This window comes from Protopterus annectens, chromosome 7.part1 (assembly GCF_019279795.1).
Source record: "Protopterus annectens isolate FY-2018-M chromosome 7.part1, PAN1.0, whole genome shotgun sequence".
Taxonomy (NCBI): Eukaryota; Metazoa; Chordata; order Ceratodontiformes; family Protopteridae; genus Protopterus; species Protopterus annectens.
In genome coordinates this window covers 276,015,173-276,038,227 of record NC_056740.1, presented here as the reverse complement: position 1 = coordinate 276,038,227, position 23,055 = coordinate 276,015,173, and the positions used below count along the sequence as shown (strand labels likewise).

At 42.0% G+C, this 23,055-nt stretch overlaps 1 protein-coding gene across 1 annotated transcript in view; it reads right to left on the bottom strand.

The window, feature by feature from the left end:
- CRELD1 (cysteine rich with EGF like domains 1) overlaps positions 1–23,055 on the bottom strand; it is a 571,547-nt gene that overhangs the window by 28,060 nt on the left and 520,432 nt on the right. The gene's annotated exons all lie outside the window — the stretch shown is intronic.

Sequence of the window (23,055 nt, the reverse complement as noted above, 5' to 3'; positions counted from 1 at the left end):
ACTCAATGACTGGCCTAATGAGGACTCAGTAAAAGGGGACAATGACTTCCCAATATCTAAACATAATCCCTTTTTTAATAAGCAGTGTATTATAGAAGGTCTTTATTATGACAATGATTCATGCTAGTCGAAAGCAGGTCACTGTTTACACAAGTTCCCAAATCCTGAACAACTGGATCAACTCTTATCCCCACAGAAGTAATACTCTTTATTCTTAAGTAATGTATTAAGGTAGTACAAATCCTTTTCAGAGTTGGGACACTTGTGCTAATTTGCACTTGCCTGCTGATTTCAAGGTTGATGAACACCATGGCAAGGACTGCTGCCATAGAACGTAAAGGCTTAACAAACAAAAATACAATGTCAAGTAAGTAAATAAGGCAATGGATGCAATACTCTCAAATGTACCTCATTATGAGGAACAGTTCCTTATTTTCAATCTTAAACATTCAATGATGCATGCTGTTTCAAAAAGGGTTTTGTACACATTCCATAAGACTTTTTTAAACAAATATCCATGGTAAATAACTAAAACTTGCCTGTATCACTAACGCTAATGTAATAAATCAATGGAAGGAAAAAATAAAAAAAAGAAAATAATGTTTGGAGAGTATGATTTATGATGACTGGCATAGGGCAGATGCAATGCCTTAACAATGGAAAAAAAGAGACCAAGGATGACACTACTAACCTGGCATTCTGATCTCAAATGTAGCAATAACCTAACAATTATGGGGTTACTGCTGAAGTATCACAAAGATTATGTGGATGTCTGTAGGTCACAATCCCTGGTAGAGTATGCGTTCACAACAGTGCAGTTGTGCCAACATACCTTAGACTGTGACTCTGCAATCACAGTATTAGAGAAGAAAGGTAAACAGTATGTAAACTTGAAGGACAGAAAAGTTAAGTAGACATGTTACACAAACTCGGAGTGGCTAATAGGGTGGTAGCATAAGTAAAACACTGGTTAGGTAAGAGGATGCAGATGGTCATTATAAACAGAACTGACTCATATGAAAGCATGACCAGTGGGTATGACAAGTAGTCAGTATCAGGCTGGATCTTATCAATGACTTTCTTTGTAAGAGACAATACACAAGACCTGGAAAGGAAATGTGTCTTTTCGATGATAACCTGACATTACATAAGACAGATAAGGATTAAAGCAGCTTCAAGGAAAGTCAGACAAAATGGTGCACTGTTGACAGTAGAAGCCATATAAACATAAACCTGAAAAATAGCACGGCCAGGCTCATGGGTTTGATACTGCTTACCACACACCATTCAAGTATTCAGCTTGATTCTTGGCTGGGGTATCTTATGTGCATGTCACCACTTAGTCATAGGGTCCCACCCTGAGATGTTCAACCTAGAAGTGGACAAGAGTATCGTCCAACAAAGTGACTTGCCCCACCACTGAGCCACAGATTGTGAAGCCAGTGGGAAGCAGGGGTAACAACCTGAAATAATCTCAACCCCTTCATAACACACAGTAATTCCTCTGACAAAATTGCAGACTCTTTCTCAACCCAGAAGGTGAAGTATTCCAAGGCACACGTGTGATGTCAACACTAAGAAGACAAGAAGTCCTTAATATTGTCAGAATGTCCTCACACTGCACTGCTGGATGACATATGAGTAGGTACACACAGTTTGATCCTGAATCCATGACAAGCTCAAAAGAATTGTCAGCTTTAGTTTTAGCTATTTTCAGCTATTTCTCAAATTAATGGTCACATAACAAAAAGTAGCATTCCCCTGGCCTGAACCAATTGTGGGTGGTAGACAGTAAAGAAGTCAGCTGACACTTCCAAAGTTGTCATCAAGCCAGTTTTCAATTATCAACACCAGGCCATAAGAATGGAAAATCTTATACTATTCCAGACTTGTTTCCAACCAACCTGATGATGGACTACAATACACCCTCACCAGACATGCAGAGAAACAGGTCACACCTAACTATCCCATAAGTTCACTTCCACTATGTAAGACTGTCGATCACCTGAAAACAAGTTTGGTAATCATGACTGCATGAATCTGTGCCCTAAAAGCACAGATCAAATGTTATTTTTTAGAGGAAAGGAACTTGTGGCAACTTCTACAGTGCGGGCTTCCTAGCTTTATGTAGCTAATTATTTGCACAGGTTTTTAGGTTTTTGTCCCCCACTCTCACACTAAAAGCTTGCAATCTTGAACAGCTATCAACTACTGCAGCAGCATTTTACCCTACAAATATCCCATTTTTTTACTATTACATGTGAGCACTAACTGTTTTGCTTCCTGAACCCGAATCTGAAATTACTGTTTTTTAGCCCTGACACCAATGTTCACTGCAGACACTAGAGGTATTAAGTACAAGAACATAAAACTGAATATTACTTTGGTCAAGGTGACCATTTTGTTACGGACCTAAACTGGGACACTTGAGGGCCACCCCAGGAAGCCAGGTCAGCAATCCCATTCTCCCAGCCCCCATGGGAGTGGAGATAAGGCAGCCATGTCATCTCGCAATGGGGCAGGCAGGTTGGCCTCCCATCTTCCACCAGGCACTGTGGGGATGCTACTCTGTGAATAGTACCACCCAGGAGGCCACATATTCCAGGAGGCTTGAAGTGATGCACATTTATTGGCGCTTGGCATCATGGAGGTAAGAGACTGAGATGTGCCGCAAAAATTGCAGAAATGGGGAACCCAGGGCCATCTCCCCTGTGAGTTTGAAAGCCCTAGGTGCAAGGCAAAGTGGAAAACCGGTGTCATGGAAGTCTGGATGAGGGACTGTCTGAGCATCCTTTGTGGCCCGGCAGAGTTCCATGATGCTGGGAAGATCTCCTGAGAGGCTCCAAGAGCACACATGACACTGGATGATTTGGCAGCAGTTAGGAGATATGTAACCGTGGAAATGAGCTCTCTCTCCTGGGTAGAAGTGGAACTCCAGAAGGGTCAGTCCCGATGGAAGTCTGGAAAGGAGAAAGAGAGGTGGAAAGTGACTGGTACGGGACAGTTCTCACCTGGGTGAGGGGGTAAAGCACCATGCCCCCCCCCCGAGATGGAAATCTGGAAGGGGTAGAGAGGCAGATAGCGGCAGGGCTGGGTGAGCTCCTGCCTGGATGGGGGGACAGGCAGAGCTCCCCACAATGGAAGTCCTTAAGCGAGTGCTAGGGCAGACAGCAGCAGGGCCTGGAGAGCTCCTGTCTGGGTGAGCAGGGTCAGGCACAGCCCCCCATGATGGAAGTCCTTGAGGAAGCACCAGGGTGGATGGCAGAGGAGTCTGGAGAGCTCCAGCCAGAGCAAAGACATCCAACTTCACCCCATAACAGACAGCATCCTTGAAAAGTCTCAAAATCCCCAGAGCTGCACTGGATGGAAAAGCAGGGGGATTCTGAAGCCTTCATGAGAGAGGATCTGCCCCTCAGAAGCCAAGGGAAGTTCCAGAGGGGTGGATGGGATCAGAGGGAAGCTCCCCTGAGAGGGTCCGAAGGAATGAGTGATCCGGCACAATTTGGCAGCCTGCAGGAAACATGCAGGCAGTGGAGTCCCCTGACATGAGGAGGGGGGTGAGGCTGTGGAAGGTCTCTTGGCCAGGTCAAATGGGAGGACTGTAGGGTTTGGCCTTGACAGAAGTCAGTACGGGAGCACCAGGCAGATGGGTGTAGGGCCTGCAGAGCTCCTGCCTGGGAGAGTGGGGTCAAGTAGAACCCCCCATGACAGAAGTCCTCAAGTGAGTGAGTGACTGACTGATGGCGGCAGGGCCTGGAAGGCGCCAGGGCAAAGGCATCCAACCTTACCCCATACCCAATCGCATCCCCAAAAAACTGCAAAGAGCCCCAGAGCTGTTTAAGATGGGAAAGCAGGGGGACTGGCCATGCTGAGAAGCCAAGTCACCGTTCAGACTGAGCCGTCTAAACTGGGACATTTCTGTGACCCAAAGACAATGTTTGGGATTCCGGGACAGAGACTGCCAAACTGAGACTGTCCTGGAAAAACTGGGACCATTGGTCATCTTGACTTTGGTTGCTGTGAAGCGGAAACCACTCATGACCTAAACGTGCTGTATATTTGTTGTTGTGTGTTACTAATGCTGTGGGAACCTGCTGGTCCTTTGGCCAAGAGTTGTTCTTGGTGCAAATAGCAGGAATTTGTACTTTTTCATATCTAGTGGCTTGCACAGTCTTTCATTATCTAGTTTACAGGGAACAGCACTGCATACTGCTAAGCACACTGAGTTGCCTGCTAGTCATGGATTCATATATGATTTCTAATCTTGTAATGGCCATTAGCATTGATATGCATTTGGCTGAAATATTATAAATCATTTATGATTTTGAATTGTAGTTTGTTTTGCTGGAGTCTTGTGGCAGTTTTAGTGGAACCTAGCTGAGAAATTTTAAGCACTGACTATATTAGATCATCTCATATTACTGCTTCCCCAGTTTCTAATAGAACATTACTAATCACTTTGAGCTTATTTGACCGCTGTCTAGTCTGCTTGGTGGCTTTTCCAAGAGCTTTGTGCATTCTTGTTACCAGCCATTTTACAGAGACTTTGGCCAGTCTACAATTTATATTTGACTGGCTGAGCCTGCTCTGTACTCCAGGATAACACACCTGGGTTCCTTGACTGACATCTGTTTGACACTCCTGCCACAAGTTTGGAGTTTCTGGGCATGGACCTGAATCTGATTACTTCAATGGTTTGTGGCCTTGAGTAGAGACATGCTGTCCTCAACGACTGTCTACCTGGACTTATTCTAAATTTATGCTGCTTTACTATTTTACAATTGTTTTACTTGTTTGATCTTGACCTATGGTGTGAGTTTATTTTTCACTATTACAGTACACTTTGTCCATGGTTAAAGTCTGACCAACTCTGCCATGGATCCAGCCTGATTAGAACTGGTCTCAAATCATGAAGGTCAGTTACTGTTCATGTATTTCAATCATCACTAACAGTTGTGATATTTCCATCTTCATTATAAAAGGTTCTGCATCCCCAATTCTTGAGAATTATCTTTGGATATGAAATTGCTGGAGAATTATAACTCTATATTTAATCTTTCCTTACTGGCAGAATGACTGTACTCTCATCTCATGTCACATGGCTTCTTAAATACATGTCATTTTATATGTAGATCTAAGTAAACCATGGAAACAACACTCAAGTCAGTAGTCAAGCACCTCCAAAAGAAGAGGGATCAAAGAAGGAATTTAATCTAGTTCCTTGATCTCTCAGCGGTTTCTGACACCGTTACTCATTGGATCTTGATCAACCATCCTTCAGTAAACTACAGGTTATCTGATACTGTCCTGGACTGGTTTGTATCTCATCTTTTAGGTCATACTAAGCACTAGCTGCAAGATCAAATTCTTCTGCCTCCTGTCCACTAAAGTGTGGTGAGTCTTAGGGTATAATGTTGCCTCCTTTGTTATTCATGGTGTGCATATGGAGGTAATGACAATGAGGACTCTCTTTAGTCACTCATATGCTGATGCTGCTCAGCCTTACTGGTCTTCTTCTATGGAGAGTGTGCCTGATTTTTCATACCTGGAAGACTGCTTGGATTCCATCCTTGAATAAATGCTGAATAACTGACTGAAGCTCAGTTTGGTAAGACTGATGCAACACTAGTTCATGCTGCCATCTGTCTGTTAAAGCTTCTTCTGCTGTATTCACTGAATACCAATGGTAAGTGTGATGTCTCCACTCTGGACCAGTCATTAAGTAGCCGGAATCTTCATCACTGACACTGGAGAGGGATGTTCACTTGGAACACAAATGGATACATCCAATATTTCCAGATGCAGCTCTCCGCATCAGCACAATTTCCCTCAAGAGCACACACGGAACACACTCAGTCCAGGGCGGATTTCTCTCTCTCTCTCGACATTCCCAATAAGACTCCCCACTGGCATAGCTGTAGGGTAGAGTCCTTAGTAGAGTGTTCAAGCCAAGTCCTCCAGCACGCTCTCTGTGAAATCAGTGCTTCATTGTCACTGTTCCAAGCAGCTGACACACACACGGTCGGGGATTTGATTTTCACACACTCACTAACACACACACACTCACACTCACACTCACACACACACACACACACACACACACACACACACACACACACACACACACACACACACTCACACTCACACTCACACACTCACCTTGGAAAGGCTGGCACAGATTTACTAGGTATACCCCTTCTGCCCAGACTATAAAGCAGTTACACTGCCAGACACCCCAAAACCAAGGGTACCCAATTATACTGAGTGAAATTAATATTACTACAAATTATAGTGTTTGACCAATGTGGTAAGTCTTTCAGGAGTGGCCACAGTGTCACTAAATAGGCATGTCGTCTCAAAGTTTAAAAAAATCTCTAAAGGAACAGCCCCAATGAAAAGTTTAAATACATTTAATAATACATTTCTCCAGAACCCCAAAAAGTCTCCCCATTGGCACAGTTACAGGGCAGAGATCTCAGCTGAGTGGTTTCGCCAAGACCTCCAGTGCCTTCTCTGTCCACCCAGTGCTTCGTGTCCCTGCCTAAGTAGCGGACACACACACATTTTGAGATTTGAGTCACACATGCATGCCCCTGCACACAAGCGCCCCCGGACACACTGAGGTTTGAGTTATATACAGACACACACACACACACACACACACACACACACACACACACACACACACACACACACACACACACACACACACACACCTGGGAAAGGCTGGAACAGGTTTTCTAGTTATGCCCCCTTCTGCCCAGACTATAGTGTAGTTATTACTGCCACCAACCAACTCCTTATCAGCTACTTTAAGACCCTTAACAAAGGGTGTCCAATCTTACTGTGTAATGTTACTGTTAATACCTGACCAAGAACAAGGCTCTTAGGACTGGCCTACACAATGTCACCAAATAAATAAATATGCAAGTACTCTCAGAACTTAAATTTGTCTTGTAATTGTCAGCCACAATGAAAGGTTTAAATATATTTAATAATAAATAATAAAAGAACAAGAAAATACTCAGTATATAATCACAGTAACATCAGAGTTCAAAATCCCACGAAATATTTAAAACAGCATTGCAGGATAGTCTCAAATAAATGAAGAAAAACATCTAAATTAAGCTTTGCTATATTCCTTACTATATCTAGAGAATTACTATAGCCTAGTTAACTTACTTACAGAGCAAGCAAGGCAGATGCGGTGGATGGGTCTTCCAGCTGATGTTGTCAAGTCAAAGACAAATACAGAATACTCAGTCTCTGTCAGTGAGTTCTTAAATTAATATCTCTAATATTACTGCTGAGGTAGCTTGCAGAATGACATCACTTCTTGCCATCTGACTCTATCCCAGGTGAAAAACAACCATTGATGCAGCTGGTAGCATTTAACATCTACCTGTGAAAATACATAAACAAGGGCTTTTCGGGCACTCAAAGAAAGGATATATGAACATAGAAATGACATCAGAACTAAAAAGGAAACCAGTGCCCTCTATAAGCATACCTTAGTTTGTCCTTTTAATCCACAATTCAAATTTGGTATTATCGATTTTGTCAACATAGACTCTAGGGGAGGAGACACCAAGAACCTTCTGTTACAGAAGGAGATTAAATGGCAACTGAGACTCAGGTCTCAATGAGTACATCAATATAAAGGCCATCTTAGTAGGCAAGGCTAATAGTGTGTAAAATTATACAATAATCATACTAGTACCAAGTCCTATTTTTTAATAGATTAAAAACAGATTTAATTTTGTTAGGTACCCATTCCTGGAAATTAGGTGCGAGTGTCCCATTTTAGTAATGCCTTTCCTGCAATTTAAACCTAGGTCCTTTTGGACATAATGCTTTTTTATAATGCTTTTTTACAACTCATTCGTTGGTTTATTTGAACATATTATTCTGATTTATTGTCCAACTAACACTTGGTTATTTGATCAGTCACAGTTTGGCTGAAAATTTATAGTTGATTTGCATAATATTATAGTTTATTTTATACAATTTCAACTTTGTTTCTGAACTTTATATAACATATATACACAAACTTTTGCACAATTTTTGTATGACTTTTAACATATATATATATATTATTACGATGCAGACACAATTTATGTATATTATTTTTTTTCACATTTTTTTCATCATTTATGTTGGAACAATGTGTAAATTACAGAAGTTGTAAAAGGAACTATTTTGCTGAGACTCAGTGTACTTTTAAGAATTTCAAATTATTTAATTGTTTGGATTATAATTGAAAGATTGATGGGAAGGTTTCATATATAAAAACTATCTGTACCAGTGGGATTTTATCTGAGGAAGTTTGCCTTGTAGAAGACAAAAGCGCTTATGGTCGATTTGTATTTGTATTTTTATTAAAAGACTTGGCTTCTCTTCCTGGTGGAACAGAGATTTTATTTAACAGTTTTTCTTGGTCATTTTCAGTTAAAGGGCTTTTCTTAGACCTAAGGCAGATCCTGGAAGTCATAAAACAATAAAAACTTCCAAGACAATAAAAAAACTTCTAGTTGTAGACATTGTGTCTGTTACTGTACTGAAACTGAAAGATAACATCCTTTTATTGTGTGGCCATAAAGTAATTTAATTTTCATCTATTTTTCTGATGAAGTGGTCTTTTTAGAACCGTGAAAGCGCTTACTTATTTTCTGTCAGAATAAATTGCATTTTTTAACCTTTGCGAACTTCTGAGTACTTGGTTCTTCCTACAAGATCCATTTCTGCTGGCTGTTGGGATCTGGTTTTTATTTTTACACATCTGGATTGGATTTTTTGTCTCATTTGTTAAAATATATCCATCCAAACAGCTACAATAATGTAAGCATATTTCTGTTTTTTTAAAGTAAGGTACACTGTGCCAATATTCTTAAGCTCAGTACTTTACAAACTCTTTTAAACACACACGTCTGTACCAATATAGCCACATATCACACAGTTTGAATATATTTGTAACACAAGAGTCTTACATGAAGCATGTTGACATTCACAAATGACACACAACCATTTACAAAATTCCAGACGGCTGGGCTGGCAGTATCTCCTTTTGTTATACCTCTACATAAATCATATTAATATTCACAAATGACATATAATTATTTACAAAATTCCAGGTAGCTAGGCTGGCAATATCTCCTTTCATGACATAAATAATAAAAGAACAAGAAAATGCTAAATATCTATTTACAACATACATCAGAGTTTCAATCACAGGAATATTAAAATTATACAAACAGATTCACACAGAAAAACAATACTTGACTAATCTCTCTATATTTTCCTGACTGATATAAAGAATTTTTATTTCCTGGTTACTTACTACAGCAAGGAAAAATGAATCAGGTGAGGGGACTTTCCCAGTCAGGTTCCAAAATCAGAGTGCAATGAGACTTCAGTCTCACCTAGTATTAAAATATAATTTTTAGTGATGGATTGCAGAATAGCATCACATACATCTGGTCATCTGACTTCTAGTTCCCATGTTACCCCACTGGGATAGAAGCTGTCAGGATTTAGTACTTGTATGTCAATAATACACAAACACATAGCCTTGCTAAGATCTGCTGCAGCTCCTGGAAGTCAAACAATTTTAAACGTCCAAGTTTCCAGAGTAGCAATTAGTTCACTTCAAGGACAATGCAGAGAGCTTCCTAGTACAGACTTTTTGTGTCTGCCTGCAATAAGAACTGTAAGATACAATTTTTATGGTCTAAATTAAGTAATTGAATTTCTTACTATTTTTCAAAGCCAGGTGGATTGAGATTAGCCTCTTTTCTTCCAGTATCCTATGTTAAAATATATACATTTCAGCAGTTAGAATACACATAAATTTCTTCCTCTGTCCAGGAGGACATACTGTTATACATCTTCAACACAAGCAACTTTACAAATACATTTTCAACACAAGCATCTGTACAAATCAGTTTGATATTCAAATAACGTACAATTTATTACTAAATTCCAGCTAGCTTGATGGCATATGTTACACATCCACTGCCCTACTTCTCCTGGCATATCTGGCAATATCTCAAATTGTCACATCTCTCCCCTATTTGAAGGCTCAAGATAGTTTTTCAGCTTGAGAGGAATGGGTCTGTCTGGGGGTACATTAACCCATACCCTGCCTTGAGAACCCATCTGCACTGGCATTATATATATTAGCAGAGGGTATTGGGAGGTACAGGGGGACTTGTTCCTAGACAAGAAACATTGAAAAATCTGACATTTGACCACATAGAACCACATGTTATCAGTGTTTTACTGAGGGTGGGAATCCCCCTTGCAACCCTCATGTGCTGCACTGTCATGTCATATGCCTGCAGCCCTAGACTCCACCAAAGTAATTTGCCATTTTTCTAGCTGAGTCGATGTACCCATATATCCCCTTCACTCCTTCTGCCACCTACTGCAAATACTTTGTACAGGGGCCTTCCTATCATGGTAAGGCTTCATCATGTAAACATGGCACAGTTTGTGCCCTGTCTCCTGCCTAGCAGTTCTACCATGTAGTTGAGATCACGGACCTTCCTTATCACCTTGAAGGCTCCCCTCCATAGCTGCCTGCTGCTTATTTTGACAGAAATGAGAGCCATAACCTGCTGTGCCACAGCATATTCTCTAGCTTAAGTATTCCTGTCATAGCAGACCTTTTTATGCTCTTGGGCTCCTGCCAAGTTCTCCTGGACCAAACCCATAACCTCCCTAAGCCTTGTCCTGAAGTTTACGACATATGCCACTACAGACTCCTTGTGGGATTCACACTCACCCTCCCACTCATCACAAATCAAATCTAAAGGCCCCGTCACCCTATCCCATACAGAAACTCAAAGGATGAAAAACATAAGGATTCCTGGTGTACCTCTCTGTATGCAAACAGGAGATGGGACAAATATTTGTCCCACTCTCTCTCCTGTCTTCAAATGCCTATAGCATGAACTTTAGTGTAGAGTTTAACCTCTCCACAAGACCATTAGTCTTTGAATGGTTGGGGTGGCCTTTAGGTGCTTCACCCCACAGCACTTTCACAGACAAGCCAGCAGGTCTGACATGAAATTGGAACCTCTGTCAGTACTTCTCTTGGGAAACCTACCCTGCTGAAAATCTTTAACAAAGCATTTGCCACCTTCTCTGCCTCAATGGAGGACAGAGCCACCACCTCATGGTATCTAGTAGCATAATCTACTACCACCAGGATATACTTCTTCCCTGTGGAACTTGGGGTGCTTACATGTCACACAATATTCATAGCTACCCTCTGAAATGGCTGCTCAGTCAGAGGCAAACGCATTGACCTTTTCTCCTGCCTACCTACTTTTCGGCACTGTTCACAGATCCTGGAGTACACCCTGTTACATCCCTTGAATTCCAGGCCAATAAAAGTTCTGCATAATATGTCTCTAGGTACGATTTATGCCCATATGACCTGTAAAAGGAATGTCATTGGCTAGAGCTAGAAGTAGCAGCAAAAAGGGATACAACACCTTAGCAAATGGAGTCATGATACCAAAAATTCAAAACAACTCAATATAAACCAGACTGCCAAACCATCAAATCCATTAAAATACTGTAATACTTCAACTTAATAAAATCACAGACTCACAAAGCTTTCAGGAAAACTCTTCAGATGGGTTTTCCCGAAAGCTATGTGATTCTGTGATTTTGTTATTAAGTTGAAATATTTTAATAGTTTTGATGGAACACAGTGAAGGGTTTTCCTGATAGCTTTGTGATTCTGTGGTTTTGTTATTAAGTTGAAGTACTGAAATATTTTTATAGTTTTGACGATTTGGCAGTCAGAATTTTATTGAGCTATAGCTAGAAGTGCCAGGCAGTAGGCTGAAGGCACTACCAACTACTGTACTGCCTCACCCTCTAACCATCCCTCAGGGGTCCATTCTCTATACAGTAACCCTTTGCTCTTTTTTAATTTCTCCAAGTATTTTGGATTTCTAATACCATGATGGGAATAGACCCCATTCCCAAGTCAAAGTATGACTAAAGCTCATGGAATTAGTACTGTTTCAATCTTTGATGACAGCCAGAAGTGCTCTTTGCAGCACCTGCAATGTGCCTAGTAATGACTCCTCCTGCAATTTGTATGAGGTTACTATTGGAACTGTCTGGGTATCGTTCTTCCACATTGCTCTCATTTCTACCTGCAGATCCTGATATGACTTTGTGTCTCTTTGTATGCAAGACACTGTAGTCACTGTGTGCAGTGATTTCAATGATCAATGCTACTTTTGTCTTCTTTCTTGGACCACTGTATTCGGTTTTCTAGCATCTATCTTTTGAACTGTTGCTAATGGGTGATCCCATGTGATATAAACTTCATCATTTTCTATGATGCTTTATGGCTCATGTTTCCAAGGTATTTCAGTACCATGATGCTTGCACAATCCCCAGTGCAAAAGTCTTGCTACATTATTATGCCTTTCAGTATACAGTCCTTCTGCTATTAGTATGTCACAATTAGCAACAAAGTGTGCGACTGTTTCCAATTCGGTTTTACAAAACCTACATTTGTCTGTTTCTTAGGTTCATAGGTTGATACTAGGCTATCTGCCCTAGGGCATTTATAAGCGTAGCCAGATTGTGTTTGGCTTTCGCCACCCTTTTGGATTAGTTGACTGTGCCTCTGTATAGTAGGTCACAGAAGATGGCCCTTTTAAGGTTAGTTTACTGTGCCTCTGTCTAGTAGGGACACAGAAGGGATCCCAGGGGTAAACCTACAATCTCCCATCCACTCGTCAATATTTCTCTTGAAGAGGGTCATTGAGGGGCTCTGCCTAACATGGATTGGAATTTTGTTCCAGAGTGAGGGGAGCCTCTGGGATATGAATCTGTCCCTCCAGCATGTCCTATTTATTTCTGTGCTGAGGTTTAAGTCCCCTGGAGCATGTGGCTCTAAGGGATTTGGATTTCCAGAGGTGGAGCATGTCCATTAATTCTGGTTTGGACATGGCTTTATACGTCAGGCACAGATCGCCTCTGAGTAGGCGGTAAGCAACTGAGTACAGCTGGAGTTTCTTTAGCCTAACTGCGTAGGGCATCTGTTTGAGTCCATTGATCCTCTTGGTGAGGTACTTTTGGGGCCTTTCCAGTTGCTGCAGGTGTCGGGTAAGGTACATCCCAAATTGGGCATTGTATTCATATAATGACCTCTCTTGATCTAGATGCGAACCCTTTCGTGATAAGGTGGGCTATATAGAAGGTCTTTCTAACCACTTTGGCAACGTGATTGTCAAAGGAGAGATTGCTATCTACTTGGGTCCCCAAATCCCTAATTACTTCTTCTGTACTTAATGGTTTACCACCTATGTGGTAATTTGTGGGCACTTTGATTTTCCCAAAGGGGATGACTATGCACTTTTTGGCATTTAGCTTTAGGCCATGGCTCTGGCACCAGTTATCCGTCTCTGTGAGACCCTTTTGGAGGATGCTTATGTCAGTCAGTGAGTCGATTATGGCACCCAGTTTGCAGTCATCTGTGAACTTAGTCAGCCATAGTCCTCCCGTGTTAGCCTGTACCTCAGAGAAATATATACCGAACAAGAGAGGTCCCAGGACTGAGCCTTGTGGGATGCCACTTGTAACTGGTTTAGAGTCTGACATGGCACCTGCAATTCTGACCATGTTGGTTCTATCCCTGAGCCAGTTTGCAACCTATCTTGTGACATAAGGGTTGATATTTAAGCTGGTGAGCTTATTTATGATGCCCGAGTGGGGTATTGTGTCGAAGGCTTTTGCAAGGTCCAGGTAGACTGTGTGGACTACCTTCCCCTTGATCTATGGCCTTGGTGACTGTTTCAAAGAAGTTGACCAGGTTCAAGAGGCAAGATCTGCCCTTAACAAAGCCGAATTGGGTAGGATCCAGTGTTTGGAGGTTCCTAATGTCTTTGTTTATGAGTTCCATGATGATACGCTCCATAACTTTGCAGACCAGGCTAGTCAGGCTTTTCCACACGTTCAATGGACTTTGTAAACCAGGATGTACACAGACCACTATCTTGGTCTGCCAATATTAACTTTTCATCTCTTGGTTTGAATTTGCCTCTCCTTAACCATTCCTGTGTTCATTCCTGATCAACATGAGATTCTTCCAGACATTTTCTGTACTTGCAAATATATTTATGCTTTTCTCATTTCTTGCCTTCTCATCTGGTCCTTCACCTTATATTCTTTCTTTCTTTTGTTTTTTGGCACATTCAGTTGCTGCCTGATTTTTATCTACCTCTAGTTTGATTTCCATTCCTGCTGGATGCCGATATGCTACTGCTAAATAAAGCAGAAAAATCATCTTAGATGTATTCTCCTCATGTTTCAAAACTTTCACTACATTTGGGTCTTGTGAGGTTATCAGATATGTGTGGAGCCCTACAACTGCAGATCTATACATGTAATCAATTTCAAGGAGGAACAGGGAATATATAATCGTGCTATACGATGATTTTTATAAATCATATGGTGAGAATGAAGCATCCTTCCTGTTTTCCCTGTGTAATCCATCCAACACGTTTTGGGACCAGTCAATCACTCCAAAACTGTAAGTTAGGACAAGAAGAGCAAATTGGTTTACAGCTTGGATTTTACTCCTAGATGTCAATGCTGTTTTCGCAATTAAGGAACCTTACTCACCCCAAACAATTTAAGCTAGCCACCTAAGACTACTTCAAAAAACACTGGACTGCCATTATTCACACCCTCCCTGACTATACCTAACCAACATACTCCTGTTTAACTATTACATCCCATTCCTTCTATGTAATTTCCAAAACTTTTCCTATAAAAAGAAGTTATGTCTTACCATAACATTCCATCTGTGTTGTAGATCTTTATTCATTCATTACTGATAGGACTTTGGTTCCGTCTTCAGAATCGACACGTCCGTTTCCAAGCTCAAGCCAGCCAAAAACTCTTAGCTAAGATCTACCCATAATGCCCCTCTCATAGTCTCTTCAGATCAAGTTTGCCCGCCCCTATATTATAGAAATAATAAGAGAGACAGTAGGAGGCTCTCTCTGAACAAATACATTAATCAGGAGATCCTAAAGTCCACCAGGACTCCAGGCAGGGGGGAAGGACGGTGGGAAGTAATGAATGAATAAAGATCTACAACACAGATGGAACGTTATGGTAAGACATAACTTCTTTATCTGAAGTTGAAAATCTTTATTCATTCCTTACTGATAGGACAGAGTCCCCAGCTACTTGAGTCCTGGGTGGCCCTAAGGAAGGATATTCCTGAGCACTATAGAACCAAAAGATGCTCGTCCCATGGAGGCCAAATCCAATTTGTAATGAGTGATAAATGTATGAGGTCTTGCCAAAGTGGCTGCTGCGCAGATATAATCCATTGAGGCTCTGCAATAAAAAGCCAAAGTAGCCATCAAGATAGTGGAATGAGCCTTTACTTTGGAAGGTAAGGACAGTTTATTCTGATGGTAGATGAAGGTAATGACATTTCTAAGCCAGGAGGATACAGTCACTTTGGAGACAGGTTTACCCAATCTGTGTCCTGCAAAGACCATAAACAATTGATCCATTTTTCTGAAAGATTTAGTTATGTCCAAATAAAAATGAAGCTGCCTATGAACATCAAGGGTGTGCAAAAGCTACTCCCCTCTGTCTGAATGGTGAGGGAAGAAAAACGGCAAGTTAATAGATTGGTTAATTGAAAATCCAGAAATGACCTTGAGCAAGAAGGAAGGGTCAGTAAGTAGGGACACTCTATCCCTGTGGAAGTTCAAAGTAAGGTCTCGACACTCAAGGCCTTCAACTCAAGATACTCTTCTCACTGAGGTAAGTGCTACTAGAAGTAGAGTCTTCCAAGATAAAAAATTTATATCACATGAATTAGAAGGTTCAAAAGGAGGGCTTGTTAACGACTGAAGTAGCAAAGTTAAGTCCCAAGGTTCTATGGGGGGGCTTGACAGGAGGTTTAACATGTAATATTCCTTTCAAGAAAGTTTTGCACAGACGGTGTTACATAACAGAATTATCATCAAAACAATTATGAAAATTTGCGATAGCTGCTAAATGTACAGTAATTGTCAATGCTGAGGTGCCTGCATGTAGAACAGTAGTCAGGTACTGTAGGATCTTCTGAATAGGCATAGAGAAAGGGTCTATGTCCTGATATTTGGCCCATGCAAAGAACCTAGCCCATTTACTGAATAAATTTTCTTGGTGGAAGGTTTGTGTGAAGCCAGAAGAATCTCACCAACAGGAGATGAAGTATCAGGCTGCCTGGCAATCATAGGAAGTGGAGGAACCAAGCTGTGAGCTTGAGGCTGTGGAGATTGAGGTGAATCAGTCCCTGAGGGTAAGATAGCAGACTTTGGGATTGATCCAGGATCCACGGATGAGGCCATAGGAAAGGAAACCAGACTTGACGGGGCTAATAAGGGGCAATGAGGATCACTTTGCTTCTTAACCTTTGAGCTTTCTGGAGGAATTTTGGGATGAGGGGAAACTAAGGAAAGGCATACAGCAGACCCGGGGGACAATTGTGCATTACAGCATCCCTTGGTGATTCTCCCTGAGGGGGGAAATCAGGGAAAAGCAGCTTCTGCATTTGTTGTTTAGAGGGGAATTAAACACATCGCAGCAAGGCCTACCTCAATGGCAAAAGATCCGATCCACTATTACAGGATTGAGGGACCACTCGTAAGACATCAGGATGTTCCTGCTCAGATTGTCCGCAATAAGAGAGGAATGTGCATTGCTATAAGAAAGCTGTTGGAGGCTATCACCCAGTGCCAAATCCTCATGGCTTCCTGACACACGGGGTTAGACCTGGTTCCGCCTTATTTATTTATATACCAGGCGACTGACATGTTGTCCGACTGAATTACAATGGTCCTGGAAGGGAGAGATGTATGGAACGCTTGCGATGCTAAGAGAACTGCCCTCAATTGCAGGACATTTATGTGCAAATTGGCCTCCATGTGGGACCAGGTACCTTGGACCGTCTTTCCCTGGAAATGCCCCCCCAACCGGAAGCATCCGTGGTTACCGTGGCCCTGGGCTGGGGGAGACAGAATGGTCTGCACCAAAGATTTGAATCTGGCTTTATCCACCACAGCATTTCTTTCTTGCAAAGGTTTGTAAGGCATATCATGTGGTCGAATGGGTGAGTTAAGATCAACCATTGTGATGAAAGGAGCCACTGTAATAGTCTCATGTGCAACTTCGCCAGTGGTACTAGCGTAACGGCTGCTGCCATAGAGCCTAATAGTTGTAGTATAAGGCGTGCTGGTAAAAAAGTCTATGGAAGGAGGACTTGGATCTGGTTTCTTATTTTTGAGAGCCTGTGAGGAGGGAGGGAGAGAAGCTTGACAGGATGTGGTGTCGAAAATTGCTCCAATAAATTCCAGTGTTTTTGTTGGGGACATTTGAGATTTGTCCTTGTTGATCGAAATCCCCAAGTGGAGAGCAACGGTTTGAATGTAAGAGAGGCTGTGGATGACAAGAGTCCTGTTCATGGCGGTAAGGAGACAATCGTCTAGATACAGAAACATCTGGAATCCTTGTAGTCGAAGATGAGCTACTACAACTGCCAAACATGGGGGCTGTCGAGAGACCAAATGGCAGTACCCTGAACTGGTAGTGACTGGCTCCCAGCCGGAAGTGGAGAAATCTCTGAGAGCGCTGGTCCATCTTTATGTGGTAATACGAATCCTGGAGATCTATAGAGCAAATCCAGTTGTCCTTCCCTAGAAAAGGGAGAATGGACTGTATTGTGACAATCTGGAATTTCTGAGGTTTTATAAATTTATTCAATAGGCTGAGATCCAGGATTGGTCTCCAGTCCTCAGTCTTTTTTTGGCACTAAAAAGAACCTCGAGTAAAACCCAGATCCTCTCTGGTCTGGTGGGACTGGCTGGATGACTCTTTTTCTTAGCAGCTTTTCGATTTCTAAGGCTGCGACCTCTCTCTGATTGGGTGGAACATTGGGGATTCGTTTGACGGGTCTGGAAGTAAGATCGAATGGGATACGGTAGCCTCTGGATATTATTCTCTGCACCCAAACATCGGTAGTAATAAGCTGCCAGGCTGGTAGGTGCAGAGAAAGATTACCCCCGACTGCTCCCAGAGGAAAGCAATTGGGCCGCTGCACAGGAGTGCTGGTAGGGTCGGCCAGAGAAGGAATCTCTAGTGCCCTGGTTATGTGGAGTCTTCCAGGTGAGTTGCCCCCTCTGCCCCAGGGGGATTGCTCACCACGAGTGTCACGAAAAGACCTCTGGGGGGGGGGGGGTTGGAAAAACATATGCCCACAGCAGACAAAATCTTTCTGTCTTTCTCACTTCATGCTAGTGTGTCTCGTACTTTGGGACCAAAGAGTGAAGATTCATCGACAAGCTCATTGACGAAAAAAGATTTAAAGGGGTCTGCGAAATCATACAAATGAATCCAAGCATGACATCTCATGATGATGCCCGATGCGGCCGCTCAAGCTGCCCCCTTGGTGGAGTGAGATATCAATCACATCGAGGAGTTCAAGATAGATTCTAGGGTAACTAGCTGCGAGGCAACAGTGTCACACACCTCATCAGGCAGTATCCCCCGCCAAAGAGGTAGACATTTCAGAAATTAGGTCTTTTTGGAGGCGAGTGAAGTGTGCCATATAGTTCAGTGACCAAATGTCAAAGGTCGCTGAGCGTAGGTCCACTTCCCCAATCTGTCCATGGCCTGAGACTTCCTGTTTGGGGGATGAACAGTGGAACTATCTTCTGTCAGTTCCCTCTTGGTGCCTGCTGCCACAACCATGGAATCAACTGTCAACTGCTTGGACCAATTGGACTGGTCTTCGGGGGTGGATAAAATTTTGTTGGGCTGCCGGGGGATAGGTTCTACATTGTCCGGGGCCTTCCAGGCATGCTGCATGATCAGCTTTACATACTCATCCACAGGTGGGGTCACCCAGAAAGTAGATGGCCAGGCACAGAAGGCCTGCAAGAACACCGATTCCTCCGAAGGGTTAGAGAACTTCCAGTCTCCCCTCTGCTTGAGGATTTTGAGAATGTTTCCAAATGAGATGTCTTCTGGGGGAAACTGTGGGGACCCTTCTCCCTAATCGCAGTGTCCTCGGTGATAGATTCCTCAGGGGAATCAAGGTGCTTCCTCTTGCACCATTTCTTCTGTGGTGGCTTCCCAGTGGGATCTTCTGAGGAAGACTCCGGAGAAAAAGTTCTGTTCAAGGGAAGGTCTTGTGGCTCCCGTGCTCAGGATCCTAGAGTAGGGGGTTGGGACAGCTGCATGCTAGAGGGGGGTTCTGGTGTCGATGCCATTGGTGCTGACTGTGCGCCTGTGGAGGCAAGGACCCTCTCCATCACCTGGAATGCAGGCCCAACTGAGGAGGGATGGGAGCTCGGAACTGAGAAGAACAACCTTGGAACCAGGATCACACCCCGCCCTGAGGAGCCCGCCTCCAGGTGAGGAGCTCCAACAGGACTGGTAGCTGTCGGTGGAGCCCTGGACTTAGACAGTGCCAGAGAAAAAATAGGCACTGAACTAGAAACCACGGTGTTGACAGCCCAGACACTGCTCCAAGAGAGTACTTGTTCCAACAGAGCTGATGCACCAGGAGGTCGGTGCCGACAGTAGAAACTCTGCAGTCGGAGCCAAGACAGTATGCACCGTGGTGGTCATCAGTACCAAGATCTCTGGAGTCTGGTAAGAGGCCAGAGGAGGATATACTGGTGAGTATGCTGTTAAAGGTTCCGTTCCAAAGGGGACGGAAGTTCTAGCCAGTGTGGGTAATCCTCTAGCTGCCAGAAGCTGGTCCACAACCTGCACTACATCTTGTTCTGAAAGGCTCTTGGTGGATGTATAGAAAGCTGCTGAAGGAGAGTCAGGTTTTTCAAGAAAGGGGCTAAATTAGTGTCCCAAAAAATGGTTGTAAGTTGAAGAGTATCTGGTTCTTGGGAGGTGTTCAACCTTTGGAACAAATGGGATCATAGTCTGGGGAGCCGAATAAGCTATTGGCACCATGGCCGGGGATGGTGCCAAAGCAAATATGGTCATCAAAGCCAGTGTCAGAACCAAGGACGGGACCGAAGACGATGGTGCTGAAGCTGGAACCATAATAGGAGTCAACATCGGAGATGGCAGCAAGGGGGAAGACACAGAGGCTAGTGCAGAGGTTGTCTGTGCCGAAGGTGCCAGAGAAGCTCGGTGTCAACCCGGTTCCATAATGGACGGGGATGTAGGAACTGAGTGACTCCATTTCTCTTTGTGTTTTTTGGTCTTAGGAGGTGGTGAGACCTCCGTCCCAGAGAGAGCCTCCAAAAAAGACGTTTTTATTAAACCTTTCAAAATAAGTTTGTTTTAATGCTCGGCTAGAGTGCGATTACTGAAACTAGAGCAGACGTCACAAGAAACATTTACATGGTCCACTCCCAAATAATAAATGCACCAAGCATGACCATCTGAGTTGGGCATCTTATGCCCAAATTTATCGTACTGCTTAATCCCCAGTTTAGCTTTTTCTGACATAATATACGCTGACAAAAAAATATCAAGAAAGGAAACAACAAAGTGAAAGGAGAAAGTTTTTTTTTCTTTCTGTAAGATATTTAGAAGGAGAGAAAAAAAAAAAGAGTACCAGCAATGGTATCAAGAAATACCACAAGTGGTAAAAAGGGGGCCTACCAAAGGTAGGAGAGAGGGACAGTACCAACGATGGTATAAGGGTAACTGCCAAAGGTAGAGGGGTAGGCAGTAGAAGCAGTTTACAGGCGAGAGGAAAAATTAGCAAGACTGACTAAAAAGGGCAAAGTTTTGAGAGAAACTACACAAATTTTCCACTTAGATTTTTAGGAAGAAGGCTTGGCATGTCTGACAAGGAACACGGCAAAAGAGATGTGGAGAGACTATGAGAGAGGCATTATGGGTAGATCTTAGCAGCTGGAACGTTTTGGCTGGCACGAGCTTGGAAATGACCATATCAGTTCCGAGGACAGAACCAAAGTCCTATCAATAAGGAATGAATAAAGATTTACAACATCAGATCCTGCGTTTTGAACTTTAGATTAGCAAACTTTTTTAAACTACAACATTTTTGCTTCTTATGCTTTAACTGCTATTGTGCTTTTGTTTATAGTATTTTACAACTTGGCAACTATGGAATGAGATTTGTAACTTACTGGATATCTCTATAGTAATTTTGTATGTTTTGGAGGTTTTCTCCCTGGGCCTCTACTGAAAAAGCGCTTTGGCTCAGTTGGACACTCCTGGTCAACAATGTAAAATAAATAAATAATTTAAGTCTTTTCAAGTATTCCTTACTTAGTTTTATTTGCATTTGTTCATGTTTTATTATTGATCCTTTATCAAATCCTAAATACTTATACAGACCATCTTGCTGAAGTTCTTTTATATCACATTCTTATCCCGGACTGATGTTTTTTTCTGATGCTGCAGTTTCCCTGCTTTAAAGATTGCTTTTGCACACTTATCAAGATCAAATGACATTCTTATATCATCTGAAAAAGTTTTGACAACCTGCAGCTGTGCTTTCAGGTCATCTGATGATCTATACAGTTTTAAATCGACAAAGAGAAGATGAGAAGTCTTTACATTTTGTTGTTTTTTAGCAGCCAAATTGTAGCCATGGCCTAAGCTGTTAAGTAAACAGCTTAATGGGTTAATGGCAAGACGCAATAGCAAACCAGACAGCGAGTCAACCCTGGAATATCCCCCTTTGAATGTTTATTTCTGGGATAATAATCGGTCCTATATCATGCCTTAATTGCAAAGTGGTCTGCCACTGTTTCATGGCCACTGTAATGTACTGAAACAGTGTAGGGTGTATCTTATACATTTTAAGCACTCTTTTATCCAGGAATGTGGGATACTATTCAAATGCTTTTTTATAGTCAATTCATGCCATACTTAAATTCTTACCCTTTTTACAGTTCTCCAGTATGACTTTAACAACAAATGATCCTTTGTTCAATATGACTTTCTTTTATTGCCCTTTTGCTCTACTGCCATAATTGAGCTATCTTCTAAATGACTATAAACCCTGCCGGCATCAACTTCCATGTAGAGTTTATACATTGTCGGAAAGCAAGTTATTGGTCTATAATTTTTAGGGTAGCTTGCAGGTTTACTCTTAAGTAGGAGCATTGTTTTGCCAGTTAGCCAGGCTGGTGTCTGTTCAGGGTCTGCATATAAATAGTTCTTACTCTTGGCTAAATCCTCGAGCAAAGATGTTAATACTTTTAACCAAAAGTTAGGTACTGCGTCTGGGCCTGGAGTTTTCCAGTTAGAGGCTTTTCTTAACTTTGTTTCAATTTGTCTGGCTGCTACTTCATTTCATTGCATATCCTGCACTTTTAAACTTCTTATTCTTTCTTTTACTTCTTCTATCCATTTAGCATTTTTGTTATGTTCCACAGGACCTTCATAGATACTTCTCCAAAACGTTATCTATTTCCTCTTTTTTTGGTGGTCTTTCAATTCCTTTTATCTTATTTCCCAATTCTCTATAAAACTTTTAGGGTCATGAATAAATTGCTTATTTTATACTTTTCCTTTATATTTATCTGTGTATCTTCCAACTGTGCTGACATTTTTAGTTGGTCAGTTGCGATAGTGCATGATAGATCCTAGTCTTTCTAATACTGTGCATTGCTTTAATCACATCTATCTTTCTTAGTATTTTTGTTGATCTAGTCCCTCTTCTATAGTCTTCTAAGAGTGACACTTCTTGTCTTAATTGCTTTATAGTTTTCTCTATTCAATACTTCCATGATGGTATTCGATTTCGCCCCTTCCTTTCCCTCACTACCCTGTGTTCTAGTTGTGGAACTTGATCAGTTATTGATTTAGCAACACAGTAATATATCCTGTTTACTTCTGTTATATCACATGGATCTTTATGGACAGTCCTAATTACTGCATTCATTTGTTTTATCAGATTTCTGACTTTTTGCTTTTTATTGACCTTCTGCAGTCTATTTCTCTCATATTGATCTTAATATATCTATTCATGCATATTAAATAAAGCAATTCTTCTCTTAGCTCATT